The sequence below is a fragment of the Cynocephalus volans genome, chromosome 10, assembly GCF_027409185.1.
Source record: "Cynocephalus volans isolate mCynVol1 chromosome 10, mCynVol1.pri, whole genome shotgun sequence".
Lineage (NCBI taxonomy): Eukaryota > Metazoa > Chordata > Mammalia > Dermoptera > Cynocephalidae > Cynocephalus > Cynocephalus volans.
This window is the reverse complement of record NC_084469.1, coordinates 42,768,695-42,788,713: the sequence shown is the minus strand read 5'-3', so window position 1 is coordinate 42,788,713 and position 20,019 is coordinate 42,768,695. Positions and strand designations below refer to the sequence as shown.

Genomic DNA, 20,019 nt, shown 5'->3' with positions numbered 1-20,019 from the left:
GCAAGACAATACTTTGACTCTAAACCAAAAGACAGAAGATAAAGGCCAAAAAATCCAAAAAACCAAAAACCGGCCTGTCTACATATAATGAAATACTCTTAGTAAATCTTGTCTCTCAGGGTTAGTAATTCTGAAACTCACGCACACGCACACACGTATATGGACACGTGCACACACATACATATCTATGTATACTAAGCATGTATATCCATAGATGTACTTCACAACACATGATTATGTGTAATGTCATATGTATGTAATTATATATATGATTGTAGCTAATGAGAGCCGGGGTTCCTGCTGTCAGAGAGAGGTCACCACCAGTAAGGGAAAGGGCAATGACAGCACATCACAAGGAGCACATCCGATACCCAGACTTGGGTTTCTGAACATCCTAATCCAACAGCAGCAAACAGGGCTCTTGGAGAAATGGTTGATTCTCGGGCCGGGGCAGGGAAAACACAAGACGAGGCTGAAACGTCTTGTGCCATAAAGTAAGGACGTGTTCAAAGGAGCGCGGTGGTTCATGGGAAGAGCACGTGAGCCTGCCCGAAGGAGCTTGTCATGGCCGAAGCTGCAACGCTTTCAGCGACAATGCAAAAAGTGATATTCTATGAATTAAAAAATGTTCACGAGTCTCTATTTGTACAGATAAATAATCAAATATATCACGGGGAAGTAAATGAGAGAAAAAGACCAGCTGTTTCTCATGGAGCAGTACACGGTCCATGTAAAAGGAGAAAAGGTCGTAGGAAGCACCAGGCAAACGCCCCAGGAGTCACTTTGCAGTACAGGCGACGCTGGAATCAGCGGGTGCAAGTCTGAGGAGAAACGGGATATTTCCACATTCTGAGAGCATCGATCCCACCGTATCAATCAGTTACAGATGGGAAATAGTGGCTTCACGGGGGACAAACTCAGCGACACCACGCGAAGGACGTGATGGATGGAGGTTAATGTCACCAGGAACGGGACACGCTGACCTCCCGCAGCTCCTGGGGCGGTGTCCTGAGAAGGGGGAAGGAGATGGAGCCACCAGGAGATTAAAAGTGACGGGCACCAGACAAAACTGAACTACAGTCTGTGGGTGCTCAGAGGCGACAAAGCTGCAGAGAAGCACGGAAGCCTCAGGACAGCGCCGCCTGGAGGCTGTCGGGGCCGACGGGTCCCGTGTGGTGACCGGCCCCGCGTCGTGAGCGGCCGGCGGTGGCGAGCGTGTCCCTCTGAGGTCGGTCCTGGAGCGACTTCTTCGTTCCGCGCTTCGTGACTTGGTTTCTGGAATTGGGGCACTTCACAGTCAGAAGCCAGGACAGACACAGGCGGGCGCTCGTGCACAGCCGGGGGAGGGACATCTGGACAAATCCGTGACAGCGCTCGCGCGGGAGCAGGGGTTACTGGTTTTAACTTGATTACTCTTTTCCATAACGTCCAAATTTTCAAAACTGAGTTTTATTTTATAACGATGGTGCGGTGGGGGACGCAGAGCATTCCGTTTTTGTGCTTAGTGACAAAGGGGAGGCTGGGCAACCTTGCGGTCCCCTCGGTGGGGACAGGAACTCCCGGGCGCACGCGCGTCCCCCCGACCCTCGCTCCTTCCCCGACCGCGGCTGCGGTTTCACAGGCGCCCGGGGGTCCCGCTCCGCCGCGGGGCGGCCCCTTGGTCCCGCACAGTGAGCCTCCGCCCCCGTCCCCTCGCTCCTTTGCTGTTTGACCTGCAGCTCTTGCGAAAAACAGAAGACGGGGAGAGGGAAGCAGCCCGGACGTGCAGGACCGAAGAGCCTTAAAGGTTCAGAAGCCGTGTTCCGTCCGTGACCTCGTGGCGCAATGGCAGCGCGTCTGACTCCAGATCAGAAGGTTGCGTGTTCAAGTCACGTCGGGGTCAGGCCGTCAGTTTTCCTACCTGACCAACGAGGAGGTTTCGGGTAGCGACAAGGGTGGGAAAGTAGGAGAAAAAGAGGGCGGCGTCGTTGTCGGTTAGAAGAGGAGCGACTTTGTCCCTGCTGATGCTGCGTCACCCCGACACCGCCCCGCACTGCCTTCCCCGTGCACCGCACCTTATGGTCCATGGCGCAAAAAAAGCAACTTGAGAAAAACAAAACAAACCAAAAGACACTAATAACACAGCGGGAAAATCTACAGGAAATGAAACAGGACTTATCTTTAAACATACGACACGAACTTCTTACATCTTAAGAGAAACGCAAATTAAAATTTCAACGAGTTATTTGTGAAAATGAAATATAAATTTTTTTAGGCATATAAAGAACTTATTTCATAATAAGAAAAATGTGAATTAAAATTAAAATTTTAACTAGTTATTTTTAATCATGAGATTGGTATGATCACAAAGTTTCTACTAAATTGCATCGCTTACACGCTTCGAGCTATGAAAAGCAGGGACATAAGACCGGGAACAGTAAATTAAAATAATTATAGAAGAATATTTTCATTCAGCCGGTTTAGGAAAGTTTTCACGTATATTTTTCAATATCGCTTCTTTTCCTTTTGTTGCAGACTTTTTCTAGGAACGCCGTTTACCCTTCCATAGTGGATAATTATCACCACATGGTGGCTAGTTACGCTGTCTACCGTGCATCTGTGCGTGCACCGTAATTCTGCCATTGCAATGTTAACTTCCTTATGTTTCCACGTCTCGTTCTCTTCTCTTTTAAACTCAGCCAATTGCTCAGTAAGGCTTTTTGTTTTTTTACGGACTTTACTTTTTAGAGCAGTTCTAAGTTCACAGCAAAACTGAGCAGAAAGTACAGAGATTTCCCTTATACCCCCTGCCCCACCACATTATCAACTTTCCCCACCAAAGTGGTATATACCGAATTTGTCATAACTGATGGATCTACCCTGACACATCATTATCACCCAAAGTCCACGCTTTATGTTGGGGTTCACTCTCTGTGTTGTACAGTCTATAGGTTTGGACAAATATATTTACATACATAATACCATGCATAATAACATGTATCACCATTAGAGTATGACACAGTGTTGTCACTGCCCACAAAATCCTCTGCGCACTACCCATTTGTCTCTCCGTGCTCACGAACTCCTGGCAACCACTGATCTTCTTACTGTGTCTGCAGTTTTGCCTTTTCCAGAATGTCATTTAGTTGTAATTATACTGTACGTAGCCTTGTTAGACTGGTTTCTTTTACTTAGTAAGATGCATTTAAGGTTCCTCCATGTCTTTTTGTGTCTTTTTGGATGGCTTATTTCTTCTTAGTGCTGAATACAATTCCGTATTTGCTCCTTTCAACATGCCCTTCGGAAGGACTGTGCTCAATCAATCACCACCCTCTCCCACATCTTTACTGTTGACTCCAGACGTTCTGTTCTATATCATGGAAACTGGCACAAATCTCTCTCAGGGTCAAGAATCCTGTCTTCGTGTGTTTGTGGTGATATATTACCTGACAATGGGTAATTTATAAAGAAGAGATACTTATTTCTCACAGTTCTGGAAGCCGGGAAGTCCAAGATCAAGGTGCTGGCAGATTAGGTGTCTGGTGTGGGTTTGCTCTCTGCTCTTGTTGCTGCGTCCTTACATGGCCGAAGTGGGCAAACACTGTGTCCTCACATGGTGGAAGAGATAAAAAGGGAAAAAGGGCCAGGCAGCTCTCTGAAGCCTCTTTTACAAGGGCATTAATCCTATTCATGAGGCTGAAGCCCCAAGGCCTAACCGCCTCCCAAACGCCCCACCTTGTAATACTAGTACCTTGAGCTTTAAGTTTGAACATAAGAATTTTGGAGGGACACATACACTCAGACCATAACAATCAGTTACCACTCTGCGTCAACGTGCCCGTTTCTCTTACTTCCCCTCTTCTTATTTGTCACGTCATGTCAGAATCCCTGGAAGTATGTCAGCGTTCTACAAACTGTGTGTTTGTGTGCATGTGTGTGTGAGTGTGTGAGTGTGTGTGTGTGTGTGTGTGTGTATGTGTGTGTGTGTGTATTTCTGCCTTCTGTTTACTTGGATGAAGTTCAAATCCCTTCTCAGGTCAATTAACTGGAGGGCAGGTGAGGGCCCAGCTCTGTCTCCATTTCCAGTGTTTAGGAGGTTTTCTCCTCATTTAAGTCAATTTTATTGCCTTGGCATTTACCCCTTGTAATGGATTGAAATATGTCCCCCCAAAACTCACTGAAGCTTGAATTGTGTCCCCCAAGTTTTATGTATTAGAAACTTGGCCCCCACTGTGACTGTTAGGAGAGAGGCAGATCCCACTATGGTAATTGAAAGGTGGAGCCTTGAAGAGGTGATTGGATTGCAGGACCATGCAGTGGTGAATGGATTAATAATGGTGTGGGTGTGGTTCTGAGGGCTTTAAAAGAAGACAGAGGAATGTCTGTCTAGCTCTGTTGCTCTGTCTGCTCTCTGTCTGCTCTGTCTGCTCTGCCATTTTGCAATGTGATACCCTGTCATCACCGAAGTCACCACCAAAGAAAACGTTTACCAGATGTGTTCCCTGGATTTTGGACTTCCTAACTTCTGAAACTGTAAGCAATAAATTTCTTTTTCTTTATATAATACTAAGTTCAAGGTATTTTATTATAAGCAACAGAAACAGACTGATACACCCGCTTCTCCTGTGTGGCTTCTATGATGTTGTGAACCAATGAAAAAGGGTGAACAACAACCATGAAATCAGAACTAAACACTAGAGATCCACATGCAGCATGAGTTTTAACTTGAATGTTTTAAGTGAATCATGTCCTTTTGGCTAGGACAGACAACATCTTTCTATTTACTTACATCTCCTATAATGAAAATTCTAATTTAATGCCAAACAAACACTTGTTTAGATTCCTTTAAATTTCCTTTAGAAATCCTTTTGATTCTTTCAACTTTCAAGAATGTTACATTCAATTAATCCATTTTGTAGATATTATAGCCTAAGAAGTAGTTCTCTGCAAAGTTTTTGAATTTTAAAATTTTAATAATGTCTTTCAAGTTTATGTGTATTGATAAAATTCCTTTTCGTATGTTCATAAATCAGATTTTAAAAAGGTCTACTTGTCAGATAATATTTTACCAATACAATAATCCTAACATTCATATGGAACAATAAAAAGACCCCAAATGGCCAAAGCAATTCTAAGCAAGAAAGAAAGAAAGAAAGAAAGAAAGAAAGAAAGAAAGAAAGAAAGAAAGAAAGAAAGAAAGAAAGAAAGAAAGCTGGAAGCATTACACTACTTGATGTCAAATTATACTACAAAGCTACAGTAACCAAAACAGCGTAGTACTGGCATAAAAAGACACCCAGACCAAAAGAACAGAATACAGAACCCAGAAATCAACCCACATACTTATAGCCAACTGATATTTGATAAGGTACCAAGAACATACAATGGTAAGTAGACAGCCTCTTCAATAAATGGTGCTGGGAAAACTGGACATTCATATGTAAAGAATGAAACTAGACTCATATACTTCTCACCATACTCAAAATGGATTAAAGACTTAAATATAAGACCTGAAACTATTAAAGAAAACACAGGGGAAACACTTCAGGAAGTAGGACTGGGCAAATACTTTATTACTAAGAACCCATGAGCACAGGCAACCAAAGGAAAAATAAACAAATGGGATTATACCAAACTAAGAATCTTTTGCATAGCAAAAGAAAAAATTAACAGAGCAAAAAGACAACCTACAGAATGGGAGAAAATATTTGCAAACCATGCAACCAACAAAGGATTAATATCCAGAATATACAAGGAACTCAAATAACTTAACAGTATAAAAACAAGTAACCCTACTAAAAAATGGGCAAAGGAGCTGATAGGCATTTCTCAAAGGAAGATATATTAAAAGGCCAACAGACACATGAAAAAATGCTCAACATCACTACTCATCAGGGAAATTCAAATCAAAACAACATTGAGATATCATCTCACTCTAGGTAGACTGGCTATTATCAAAAAGACAGAGAATTACAATGCTGGTGAGGATGTGTAGAAAGGGGTACCTTCCTACACTGTTGGTAGAGTGTAAATTATTACATCCATTATGGAAAACAGTATGGAGATTCTTCAAACAACTACAGATAGAACTGCTATATGATCCAGCAATCACACAGCTGGCTGTATATCCAAAGGAATGCAAATCATCATGTTGAAGGGGTACCTGCACTCCCGTGTTTATCACAGTTCTATTACAATAGCCGAGAGTTGGAACCAACCTAAATGTCCATTGACAGATGACTGGATAAGGAAAATGTGGTACATATACTCAGTGGAATACTACTCTGCCATAAAAAAGAATGAAATCCTTTTCAACATAGATGAACTTAGAGAAAATTATATTAAGCAAAATAAGCCAGAAACAGAAAGAGAAATACCACATGTCCTCACTCATAAGAGGGAGCTCAATAAAATAAAATAAAGAAAGATACAACAATCACAATAATACGTTGAACTTTCAAAAGGAGAGAACAGAACTGATGTTACCAGAAGTGGGAAATGGAGAGGGGTAGGGGGTTAGCGAGAAATTGGTAAAGAGCCACGAAAAATGATTACATTGTGTGATGTGGTACATACAAATTATCCTGATTTGCGCATCACATATTCCACACATGCCCTGACAGTCAACACGGTACTCCACAGATATGTACAATCAATTATGTTTCAATAAAATGAAATTTTTTTAAATTAAAAAAAGTTAAAAACTTTTGAGCTTCGAAGGACATTATCGAAAATGTAAAAGGACAACCCACAAATGAATAAAAAATATTTGTAAGCCAAATATATGAGAGTTTTATCTAGAATACATAAAGAACTCTTACAACTCAGCAATAAAAAGACAGCCTAATTTTTAAAAAATGAGCAAAGGGTTTGAATAAACATTTCTCCAAAGAAAAAACAGTAATGACCATTAAGCAAATAAAAAATGTTCAAAGTCATTAGTTGCTATGGAAATACAAATCAAAATCACAATGATGCCCACTATGATGACTATGATAAAAAAGATAGGTCATAATAGGTGTTAGTGAAGATGTGCAGAAATTGCCACCCTTATGTTGTTGATGAGGAAATAACATGGGGCAACCTCTTTGAAAGGCAGGCTGACAGTTTCTCAGAAAGTTAAACATAGGCCCCAAAGAATTACCATATGATCTAGCAATTCCACTCTTAGTTATATATTCCGAAAAATAAAAAACATGTTCATAGAATAACATGTAAGTGAATGTCCGTAACAGCTTTATTCATAATAGCCAAAAGACGGAAACAACTTAGATGTCCACCAGTGGTGAATGTCTAAACAAAATGTGGTATTTCTATACAGTGGGATGTTATTCAGCAATAAAAAGGAATGAAGTGGTGATGCATGTGACAACATAAATGAACCTTGAAAACATTATGCAAAAGCCATAGGAAAGTAGTTGAATAGGCTACGCTACGTGCACATAGTCCTGTGTAGTTGTAAAAATACTGAGCAAGATCTCAATGAGCCGGTATGGAGTGATTTGCAGGATAAACTGGTAAGCAATGAAAGCAAAACTAAGTGCAAGAGTGTTTATGGTTATGCTCTACTTTAGGTAAGAAAGAGGGAGATGCAAGAATATAAAAACGTATCTGCACATTTGTGCAAAAGAATACGGGAAGGATTCACCAGATAATGCAAATGTTAGTTACCTGTCGGGGTGATCGGTGAAGTGGGGGGAAGAAGGAGAAATGATTCTGGGTAATAGACACGACCAGGGAGCGACACTTATTTTTAGTGTACCCTTTCGTATAGCCTGACGTGTAGAATTATGGTAATGTTTCACATAAGCAAAAATTTAGAGAAAGTAATTAAAACCAATGACGGTGTGTGTGTGTGTGTGTGTCTGTGAGAGAGAGAGAGAGAGAGAGAGAGAGAGAGAGAGAGAGAGAGAGAGTGCATGAACGTGAACCCGCAAGGGAATACAAAAATGACAAATAAGCTCACTGTACTACATGTGATTAACATAACCGAGAATGATGGGCTTGGGGAAAAAAGGAGCTACTCTAAATAATTTTGCAAGACAATACTTTGACTGTAAACTGAAAGACAGAAGATAAAGGCCAAAAAATCCAAAAAACCGAAACCCGGCCTGTCTACATATAATGAAATACTCTTACTAAATCTTGTCTCTCAGGGTTAGTAATTCTGAAACACACGCACACGCACACACGTATATGGACATGTGCACACACATACATATCTATGTATACTAAGTATGTATACCCATAGATGTACTTCACAACACATGATTATGTGTAATGTTATCTGTATGTAATTATATATATGATTGTAGCTAATGAGAGCCGGGGTTCCTGCTGTCAGAGAGAGGTCACCACCAGTAGGGGAAAGGGCAATGACAGCGCATCACGAGGAGCACATCCGATACCCAGACTTGGGTTTCTGAACATCCTAATCCAACAGCAGCAAACAGGGCTCTTGGAGAAATGGTTGATTCTCGGGCCGGGGCAGGGAAAACACAAGACGAGGCTGAAACGTCTTGTGCCATAAAGTAAGGAAGTGTTCAAAGGAGCGCGGTGGTTCACGGGAAGAGCACGTGAGCCTGCCCGAAGGAGCTCGTCATAGCCGAAGCTGCAACGCTTTCAGCGACAATGCAAAAAGTGATATTCTATGAATTAAAAAATGTTCACGAGTCTCTATTTGTACAGATAAATAATCAAATATATCACGGGGAAGTAAATGAGAGAAAAAGACCAGCTGTTTCTCATGGAGCAGTACACGGTCCATGTAAAAGTAGAAAAGGTCGTAGGAAGCACCAGGCAAACGCCCCAGGAGTCACTTTGCAGTCCAGGCGACGCTGGAATCAGCGGGTGCAAGTCTGAGGAGAAACGGGATATTTCCACATTCTGAGAGCATCGATCCCACCGTATCGATCAGTTACAGATGGGAAATAGTGGCTTCAGGGGGGAGAAACTCAGCGACACCACGCGAAGGACGTGATGGAGGTTAATGTCACCAGGAACGGGACACGCTGACCTCCCGCAGCTCCTGGGGCGGAGTCCTGAGAAGGGGGAAGGAGATGGAGCCACCAGGAGGTTAAAAGTGACACGGGCACCAGACAAAGCTGAACTACAGTCTGTGGGTGCTCAGAGGCGACAAAGCTGCAGAGAAGCACGGAAGCCTCAGGACAGCGCCGCCTGGAGGCTGTCGGGGCCGACGGGTCCCGTGTGGTGACCGGCCCCGCGTCGTGAGCGGCCGGCGGTGGCGAGCGTGTCCCTCTGAGGTCGGTCCTGGAGCGACTTCTTCGTTCCGCGCTTCGTGACTTGGTTTCTGGAATTGGGGCACTTTACAGTCAGAAGCCTGGACAGACACAGGCGGGCGCTCGTGCATAGCCGGGGGGGGGGGGGGGGGGGGGGAGGACATCTGGACAAATCCGTAACTGCGCTCGCGCGGGAGCAGGGTTACTGGTTTTAACTTGATTACTCTTTTCCATAACGTCCAAATTTTCAAAACTGAGTTTTACTTTATAACGGTGGGGCTGTGGGGGACGCAGAGCATTCCGGTTTTGTGCTGAGTGACAAAGGGGAGGCTGGGCGACCCTGCGGTCCCCTCGGTGGGGACAGGAACTCCCGGGCGCACGCGCGTCCCCCCGACCCTCGCTCCTTCCCCGACCGCGGCTGCGGTTTCACAGGCGCCCGGGGGTCCCGCTCCGCCGCGGGGCGTCCCCTTGGTCCCGCACAGTGAGCCTCCGCCCCGTCCCCTCGCTCCTTTGCTGTTTGACCTGCAGCTCCTGCGAAAAACAGAAGACGGGGAGAGGGAAGCAGCCGGGACGTGCAGGACCGAAGAGCCTTAAAGGTTCAGAAGCCGTGTTCTGTCCGTGACCTCGTGGCGCAATGGCAGCGCGTCTGACTCCAGATCAGAAGGTTGCGTGTTCAAGTCACGTCGGGGTCAGGCCGTCAGTTTTCCTACCTGACCAACGAGGAGGTTTCGGGTAGCGACAAGGGTGGAAAAGTAGGAGAAAAAGAGGGCAGCGTCGTTGTCAGTTAGAAGACGAGCGACTTTGTCCCTGCTGCTGCTGCTGACTCAAGCCGGGCGCTGATGCTGCGTCACCCCGACACCGCCCCGCACTGCCTTCCCCGTGCACCGCGCCTTATGGTCCATGGCGCAAAAAAAACAACTTGAGAAAAACAAAACAAATCAAAAGACACTAATACAGCAGGAAGGTCTACAGGAAATGAAACAGGACTTATCTTTAAACATACGACAAGAACTTCTTACATCTTAAGAGAAACTCAAATTAAAATTTCAACGAGTTATTTGTGAAAATGAAATATAATTTTTTTTAGGCATATAAAGAACTTATTTCATAATAAGAAAAATGTGAATTAAAATTAAAATTTTTACTAGTTATTTTTAACCATGAGATTGGTATGACCACAAAGTTTATACTAAATTGCATCGCTTACACGCTTCGAGCTATGAAAAGCAGGGACATAAGACCGGGAACAGTAAATTAAAATAATTATAGAAGAATATTTCCATTCAGCCGGTTTAGGAAAGTTTTCACGTATATTTTTCAATATTGCTTCTTTTCCTTTTGTTGCAGACTTTTTCTAGGAACGCCGTTTACCCTTCCATAGTGGATAATTATCACCACATGGTGGCTAGTTACGCTGTCTACCGTGCATCTGTGCGTGCACCGTAATTCTGCCATCGCAATGTTAACTTCCTTGTGTTTCCACGTCTTGTTCTCTTCTCTTTTAAACTCAGCCAATTGCTCAGTAAGGACTTTTTTTAATGGACTTTATTTTTTTGGAGCAGTTCTAAGTTCACAGCAAAATTGAGCAGAAAGTACAGAGATTTCCTTTATACTCCCTGCCCCACCACGTTATCAACTTTCCCCACCAAAGTGGTATATACCGAATTTGTCATAACTGATGGATCTACCCTGACACATCATTATCACCCAAAGTCCACGCTTTACGTTGGGGTTCACTCTCGGTGTTGTACCGTCTACGGGTTTGGACGAATATATTTACGTATATAACACCATGCAGAATAACACGTATCACCATTAGAGTATGACACAGTGTTGTCACTGCCCACAAAATCCTCTGCGCACTACCCATTTGTCTCTCCGTGCTCACGAACTCCTGGCAACCACTGATCTTCTTACTGTGTCTGTAGTTTTGCCTTTTCCAGAATGTCATTTAGTTGTAATTATACTGTACGTAGCCTTGTTAGACTGGTTTCTTTTACTTAGTAAGATGCATTTAAGGTTCCTCCATGTCTTTTTGTGTCTTTTTGGATGGCTTATTTTTTCCTAGTGCTGAATACAATTCCGTATTTGCTCCTTTCAACATGCCCTTCTGAAGGACTGTGCTCAATCAATCACCACCCTCTCCCACATCTTTAATGTTGACTCCAGACGTTCTGTTCTATATCATGGAAACTGGCACAAATCTCTCTCAGGGTCAAGAATCCTGTCTTCGTCTGTTTGTGGTGATATATTACCTGACAATGGGTAATTTATAAAGAAGAGATACTTATTTCTCGCAGTTCTGGAAGCCGGGAAGTCCAAGATCAAGGTGCTGGCAGATTTGGTGTCTGGTGTGGGTTTGCTCTCTGCTCAGCAGGTGGCACCTTGTTGCTGCGTCCTTACATGGCCGAAGTGGGCAACTGTGTCCTGACATGGTGGAAGAGATAAAAAGGGAAAAAGGGCCAGGCAGCTCTCTGAAGCCTCTTTTACAAGGGCATTAATCCTATTCATGAGGCTGAAGCCCCAAGGCCTAACCGCCTCCCAAACGCCCCACTTGTAATACTACTACCTTGAGCTTTAAGTTTGAACATAGGAATTTTGGAGGGACACGTACACTGAGACCATAACAATCAGTTACCACTCTGCCTCAACGTGCCTGTTTCTGTTACTTCCCCTCTTCTTATTTGTCATGTCATATCAGAATCCCTGGAAGCATGTCAGCGTTCTACAAACTGTGTGTTTGTGTGTATGTCTATGTGAGTGTGTGTGAGTGTGTGTGCGTGTGTGTGTGTGTGTGTGTGTGTGTGTGTGTGTGTATTTCTGCCTTCTGTTTACTTGGATGAAGTTCAAATCCCTTCTCAGGTCAATTAACTGGAGGGCAGGTGAGGGCCCAGCTCTGTCTCCATTTCCAGTGTTTAGGAGGTTTTCTCCTCGTTTAAGTCAATTTTATTGCCTTGGCATTTACCCCTTGTAATGGATTGAAATATGTCCCCCCAAAACTCACTGAAGCTTGAATTGTGTCCCCCAAGTTTTATGTATTAGAAACTTGGCCCCCACTGTGACTGTTAGGAGAGAGGCAGATCCCACTATGGTAATTGAAAGGTGGAGCCTTGAAGAGGTGATTGGATTGCAGGACCATGCAGTGGTGAATGGATTAATAATGGTGTGGGTGTGGTTCTGAGGGCTTTAAAGAAGACAGAGGAATGTCTGTCTAGCTCTGTTGCTCTGTCTGCTCTCTCTGCTCTGCTCTGCCATTTTGCAATGTGATACCCTGTCATCACCGAAGTCACCACCACAGAAAACGTTTACCAAATGTGCTCCCTGGATTTTGGACTTCCTAACTTCTGAAACTGTAAGCAATAAATTTCTTTTTCTTTATAAAATACCCAGTTCAAGGTATTTTATTATAAGCAACAGAAACGGACTGATACACTCCGCTTCTCCTGTGTGGCTTCTATGATGTTGTGAACCAATGAAAAAGGGTGAACAACAACCATGAAATCAGAACTAAACACTAGAGATCCACATGCAGCATGAGTTTTAACTTGAATGTTTTAAGTGAATCGTGTCCTTTAGGCTAGGACAGAAAACATCTTTCTATTTACTTATATCTCTTACAATGAACATTCTAATTTAATACCAAACAAAAATTTCCTTAGATTCTTTTACATTACCTTTAGAAATCCTTTCTTTTTCTTTAATCTATCTATTTATTTATTTATTTAAATTTTATTTTGTCGATATACATTGTGGTTGATTATTGTTGCCCCTCCCCAAACCCTCCCTCCCTCCTCCCTCCCCCCTCCCCCCCCACCGTCCCCTCTGTTTGCTTGTCATATCAACTTCAATAATTGTGGTTGTTATATCGTCTTCCCCCCCCCCCGGTTTTTTTTTGTGTGTGTGTTTGTGTGAATTTATATATTAATTTTTAGCTCCCTCCAATAAGTGAGAACATGTGGTATTTCTCTTTCTGTGCCTGACTTGTTTCACTTAACATAATTCTCTCAAGGTCCATCCGTGTTGTTGCAAATGGCAGTATTTCATTCGCTTTTATAGCTGAGTAGTATTCCATTGTGTAGATGTACCACATTTTCCATATCCACTCATCCGATGATGGACATTTGGGCTGGTTCCAACTCTTGGCTATTGTAAAGAGTGCTGTGATGAACGTTGGGGAACAGGTATACCTTCGACTTGATGATTTCCATTCCTCTGGGTATATTCCCAGCAGTGGGATAGCTGGGTCATATGGTACATCTATCTGCAATTGTTTGAGGAACCTCCATACCATTTTCCATAGAGGCTGCACCGTTTTGCAGTCCCACCAACAATGTATGAGAGTTCCTTTTTCTCCACAACCTCGCAGCATTTATCGTTCAGAGTCTTTTGGATTTTAGCCATCTTAACTGGGGTTAGATGGTATCTCAGTGTGGTTTTGATTTGCATTTCCCGGATGCTGAGTGATGTTGAGCATGTTTTTCATATGTCTGATGGCCATTTGTATATCTTCCTTAGAGAAATGCCTACTTAGCTCTTTTGCCCATTTTTTAATTGGGTTGCTTGTTTATTTCCTGTAAAGTTGTTTGAGTTCCTTATATATTCTAGATATTAATCCTTTTTTAGATGTATATTTTGCAAATATTTTCTCCCACTCTGTTGGTTGTCTTTTAACTCTGTTAATTGTTTCTTTTGCGGTGCAGAAGCTTTTTAGTTTGATATAATCCCATTTGTTTATTTTTCCTTTGGTTGCCCGTGCTTTTGAGGTCATATTCATGAAGTCTGTGTCCAGTCCTATTTCCTGAAGTGTCTCTCCTATGTTTTCTTTAAGAAGTTTTATTGTTTCAGGGTGTATATTTAAATCCTTAATCCATTTTGAGTTGATTTTAGTATATGGTGAAAGGGATGGGTCTAGTTTCATTCTCCTGCATATGGATATCCAGTAATCCCAGCACCATTTGTTGAAGAGGCAGTCCCTTCCCCAGTGAATAGGCTTGGTGCCTTTGTCAAAGATCAGATGGCAGTAAGTGTGTGGGTTGATTTCTGGATTCTCTATTCTATTCCATTGATCAGTGTGTCTGTTTTTATGCCAGTACCATACAGTTTTGGTTATTATAGCTTTGTAGTATAGCTTAAAATCGGGTAGTTTTATGCCTCCAGCTTTATTTTTTTTTTTGTTCAGCATTGCTTTGGCTATGCATGCTCTTTTATATTCCATATAAATGTCTGGATAGTTCTTTCCATTTCTGAGAAAAATGTCTTTGGAATTTTGATGGGGATTGCACTGAATTTGTATATCACTTTGGGTAGTATGGACATTTTCACTATGTTGATTCTTCCAATCCAAGAGCATGGGATATCTTTCCATCTTCTTGTATCCTCTCTAATTTCTCTCAGCAGTGGTTTGTACTTCTCATTATAGAGATTTTTCACCTCCTTGGTTAACTAAATTCCTAAGTATTTTAGTTTTTGGTGGCTATTGTAAATGGGCAGGCTTTCTTGATTTCTCCTTCTGCATGTTCACTATTGGAGAAAAGAAATGCTACTGATTTTTGTGTGTTGATTTTGTATCCTGCTACTGTGCTGAAATCATTTATCAATTCCAACAGTTTTTTTGTAGAGGTTTTAGGCTGTTCGATATATAGGATCATGTCATCTGCAAACAGGGACAGTTTGACTTCATCTTTTCCAATCTGGATGCCCTTTATTTCCTTCTCTTCTCTGATTGCTCTGGCTAGTACTTCCAACACTATGTTGAATAGGAGTGGTGAGAGTGGGCATCCTTGTCTAGTGCCTGTTCTTAAAGGAAAAGCTTTCAGCTTTTGCCCATTCAGGATGATATTGGCAGTGGGTTTGTCATATATGGTTTTAATTATGTTGATATACTTTCCCTCTATACCTAACATATAGAGGGTCTTTGTCATGAATGAGTGCTGAATTTTATCAAATGCTTTTTCAGCATCTATAGAGATGATCATGTGGTCCTTGTGTTTGACTTTATTAATATGGTGTATCACATTTATTGATTTGCATATGTTGAACCAACCTTGCATCCCTGGGATGAATCCCACTTGATCGTGGTGAATAATTTTATGTATGTGTTGCTGTATTCTGTTTGCTAGCATTTTAGTGAGGATTTTTGCATCTTTATTCATCAAGGATATCAGTCTGTAGTTTTCTTTTTTGGTTATATCTTTACCTGGTTTTGGTATCAGGATGATGTTTGCTTCATAGAATGAATGTGGGAGATTTGCGTCTGTTTCAATCTTTTGGAATAGTTTGTAAAGAATCAGTGTCAATTCCTCTTTGGATGTTTGGTAAAATTCTGCTGTGAATCCATCTGGTCCTGGGCTTTTCTTTGTTGGGAGCCTTCTGATAACAGCTTCAATCTCCTTTATTGTTATTGGTCTGTTCAAATTTTCTACGTTTTCATGGTTCAGTTTTGGGAGATTGTGTGTGTCCAGAAATTTATCCATTTCCTCCAGATTTTCAAATTTGTTTGGCATATAGTTGTTTACAGTAGTCTCGAATGATTCCTTGTATTTCAGATGAATCAGTTGTAATATCGCCTTTTTCATTTCTAATTTTTGTTATTTGAATCTTTTCTCTTCTTTTTTTTTGTTAGCCATGCTAATGGTTTGTCAATTTTATTTATCTTTTCAAAAAACCAACTTTTTGATTCATTGATCTTTTGTATTGCTTTTTGGGTTTCAATTTCATTAAGTTCTGCTCTGATCTTAATGATTTCTTTCCGTCTGCTAACTTTAGGTTTGGATTGTTCTTGTTTTTCTAGTTCTTTAAGGTGAAGTGTTAGGTTGTTCACTTGCCATCTTTCCATTCTTCTGAGGTGAGCATTTAATGCAATAAATTTCCCCCTTAATACTGCTTTTGCAGTATCCCACAGGTTTTGGTATGATGTATCATTGTTTTCATTAGTTTCAGTAAAGTTTTTGATTTCCTGCTTGATTTCTTCTTGGACCCATATGTCATTGAGTAGAATGCTGTTTAATTTCCACGTGTTTGTATAGTTTCCAGAGTTTCGTTTGTTATTAATTTCTAGTTTTAATCCATTGTGGTCTGAGAAAATACATGGGATAATTCCAATTTTTTTGAATTTATTGAGACTTGATTTGTGACCTAATATGTGATCTATCCTGGAGAATGATCCATGTGCTGCTGAGAAGAATGAATATTCTGAGGTTGTTGGGTGGAATGTTCTGTAGATATCTGCCAATTCCAATTGGTCTAGAGTCTTGTTTAGATCTTGTGTTTCTCTACTGATTCTTTGCCTAGATGATCTGTCCAATATTGACAGTCGGGTGTTCAGGTCCCCTGCTATTATGGTATTAGTGTCTATTTCCTTCTTTAGGTCTAATAGAGTTTGTTTTATAAATCTGGCTGCTCCCACATTGGGTGTGTACATATTTATGATTGTTATGTCTTCTTGATGTATCAGTCCTTTTATCATTAACTAGTGTCCCTCATTGTCTCTTTTTATGGTTTTTAGTTTAAAGTCTATTTTGTCAGATATAAGAATAGCTACTCCAGCTCGTTTTTCTTTTCTGTTGCATGGTAAATCTTTTTCCATCCTTTCACTCTTAGTCTATGTGAATCTTTATGGGTGAGGTGGGTCTCTTGTAGGCAGCATATAGTTGGGTCCTCCTTTTTGATCCAGTCAGCCAGTCTGTGTCTTTTGATTGGGGAATTTAAGCTTTTTACATTAAGAGTTGTTACTGAAAGGTGTTGATTTATTCCTAGTATTTTATTGGTTGTTTGGTTGTCTTAGGTGTCTTTTGTTCTTTGCTTTCTGATTTACTGTTTGGTTTCTGTGTTTGCTGGTTTCTTAGGTTGTAGATAGCGTTTTTGTTTTTTTGTTTTCTCTTCATGAATGCCATTTTTATTATACTAGTGGGTTTTGATTTTTCTTGGGTTTTTACGGCAGTGGTAGCTATTTTGCAGGAACCAAACCCAGTACTCCCTCGAGGATTTCTTGTAAGGGTGGTCGTGTGGTAGTGAACTCCCACAGTTTTTGTTTGTCTGAGAAATATACTATTTGCCCTTCATTTCAGAAGGATAGCCTTGCAGGGTAGAGTATTCTTGGCTGGCAATATTTGTCTTTTAGTATTTTGAATATATCATCCCATTCCTTTCTACCTTTTAGTGTTTGTGATGAAAAGTCTGATGTTAGCCTGACTGGGGCTCCCTTATAGGTGATTTGATGCTTCTCTCTTGCAGCTTTAAAGATTCTCTCTTTGTCTCTGAGTTTTGCCAATTTGACTATAGCAAGACTGCTCAGTTGGCCTCTAGTGCCTTCTGTGTGTGGTTGCCTCAGGTCTTGGGCCTCTCTGGGGAGCCACCTCTCTGGTCAGCTTGGACTCTGCTGGGCTGCTGGATCACGGGGCAGTACCGCAGGGTGTGTGTTCTCTGCTGAGCTTCCACTTCCCATGCAGGACTTCTCCCTGTTCCGTGCGCTCTGGCCTGGGCTGTTGGATCATGCAGTGGCGACCCCATAGGGTGTGTGGTTTCTTTCGAGTCTCCGCCTCCCTAGCCGGACGTCTCCCCGCTCTGTGCGCACTGGGCTGGGCTGGGACGTGTCTTCTGCAACCCTCATCTATCAGCTGGGCCTTCAAGACCCTGCTCGGCACCACGTCGCCCAGGAAGTCTACCAGGTTTCTGCTAGGTGCAGATGACTGGTCGCTCTGGGTGCCTTTGTAGCACTGTGTAGATCTTTCTCGGGACTTATTACCTTCCTCCTGCTATCGCTGTTATTTGTGTACTTGTCTTATCTCCCACACCAGAGCATGAGCTCCTCGGGGGAGGAGCCCACAGCACACGGTTCACCTTTGAATCCCCCTGGCGCGGACCGAGTCTGGTGCCCGCCTGCAGTCAGCTCTCTGGCAGGTTCAAGCAAACTTGGGAACTCTCTGACCACACTATTCCTAACCAGAAATCGGTTAGGTGTTTTCCGAACTGGTGGCTGCAGAGCTGGTATCTGCCTCCTGGTAACAGGAAGTTTACTGGGGGCCGGAGCCCAGGGAGCGGTGGAGTGACAGTCAGCCCAGCCCGTACTTCCTTGCCCTCCCGACGCTGGCCGGGGATGCCCCACGCCACCAGCCCTGCCAGAGAACTGTGGAGGGATTGGGAGGGGAAGTGTGCCCGCAGGCTCCGGGAAGCCCCACACCGGGGCAAGCAAGTAGGAAGGCTCAGTGAGGAGCCGAGCTGGGCGAGGAGGACAGGCTTGGCCAAGCCGGGCCGGAGCTGACACCACCTGAGAAAATGGAGGCAGCCCTGGGGCCGGTGAGTGGCCTGGTGGGGCAGGCGGAAGCCGGGCCGGCGTCTGCCCCCCGAGCAGGGCCGGGCCGGGGGTCACTCACAGGGCTGTGCCAGGTCAGGCGGCTCCCTCTCTGCCTCTGCTTTGTCGCTGTCCCTGTTCTCGGCCGCTGCCGCCTCAGGCTTCTCAGTCGGTCTCACAGTGTGGCTCGGGCGCTCCCAGGAATCTTCTTTTATGCTGGCCTGAAACCTCGAATCCTGAATAGGGCAGCTGGCCACCTTCAGCGTGGCCCCGGCCTCCGGGATCTTGGCTGCATCAACAGCAGCCCCGGTGCCGTGTTCCCTGTTTAGAGACTCGCTTTTGCAGCTAAGAAACATTTCTTTTCCTGCTCCATACTTCAAAGCTGTTGCCTGTAAATGAGGCAGCCTCTCCTGCCAAGGGCAAAGTGGCGGTCAGCCCCCACAACCGGCCACCAGCAGCGGTCCTCCCTTAAGAGACGGCATGAGCTAAATATTTTTTACTTAAACTGGTGAGGTATAACAACTAGGTCAAAGGAAAAGTTAAAAAAAAAAAAATCACCAACATATGGAATACAGAAATGTTGAAACAACTGTCAAGAAATCCTTTGGATTCTTTCAACTTTCAAGAATGTTACAATTAATCTATTTTGCAGATATTATAGTGTAAGAAGTAGTTCTCTGCAAAGTTTTTGAATTTTAAAATTTTAATAATGTCTTTCAAGTTTATGTGTATTGATAAAATTCCTTTTCGTATGTTCATAAATCAGATTTTAAAAAGGTCTACTTGTCAGAAAATATTTTACCAATACAATCCCCTTTTTATCATAAAAGCAGACCTTCAGTGATCATTTTTAACCCTCACCTCATCTTATTTCAGATGAATAAGCATTTGTTCTCTCAACACACAGAAACCAACACCATTACACAATTTTTTAAAAGAAAAACTGGGGCAAGAGTATTTTTCTGAGGAAAACATCCTGAGAAAGAAAAAGTGAGGACAAGAAGAAAGAAAAAATATTTTAAAAGATTTTTTACAGCGCCTACACTTATTTTCAAAGGTTTGTTCCACCGGCTCCAACAAATCAGATAGTTAAAAAAAATTTTTTTTTAATTCCTGTACATTATTTTGTTCTGTTAATCCACTTGTACATTTCCGCTCCACACCTAACTGGTTGTATTTCTTTATCTTAAAACAAAGGTAAAAACTAAAGATGGTGGAGCCTTGCTGCAAAGAAAACATTTAATATACTCTATTGGCCATTGCCCATTGACCCTTAGCAGAAACATTCATTTTAACATCTTGTTGCACTTAAGCGATGGAAGGGAAGGATTGGGGTGAAGGTGGGGGGCAGCTCTTTTCTCCGCACAGGAAGAGGGTCTCCCAAAGTGTCTACACCTAGGACGTCACTTTGCAGTGGGCCCACCACGATTGTGACTCGTCCGCCATCTCCAGCTGGCTTTTCTCTCTCTGTTCCGTCAGCAGACCAGGGCCACGCTGTGACCGAGCAGACCA

General features: G+C 42.8%; 2 non-coding genes across 2 annotated transcripts; both read left to right on the top strand.

Moving 5' to 3' along the window:
• Nucleotides 1–1,810: 1,810 nt before the first annotated feature.
• TRNAW-CCA (transfer RNA tryptophan (anticodon CCA)) lies at nucleotides 1,811–1,882 on the top strand. Its single transcript has one exon. It is a non-coding gene; the product is annotated as a tRNA-Trp (tRNA).
• A 7,956-nt stretch (nucleotides 1,883–9,838) lies between these two features.
• Nucleotides 9,839–9,910, top strand: TRNAW-CCA (transfer RNA tryptophan (anticodon CCA)). Its single transcript has one exon. It is a non-coding gene; the product is annotated as a tRNA-Trp (tRNA).
• Nucleotides 9,911–20,019: the final 10,109 nt, after the last annotated feature.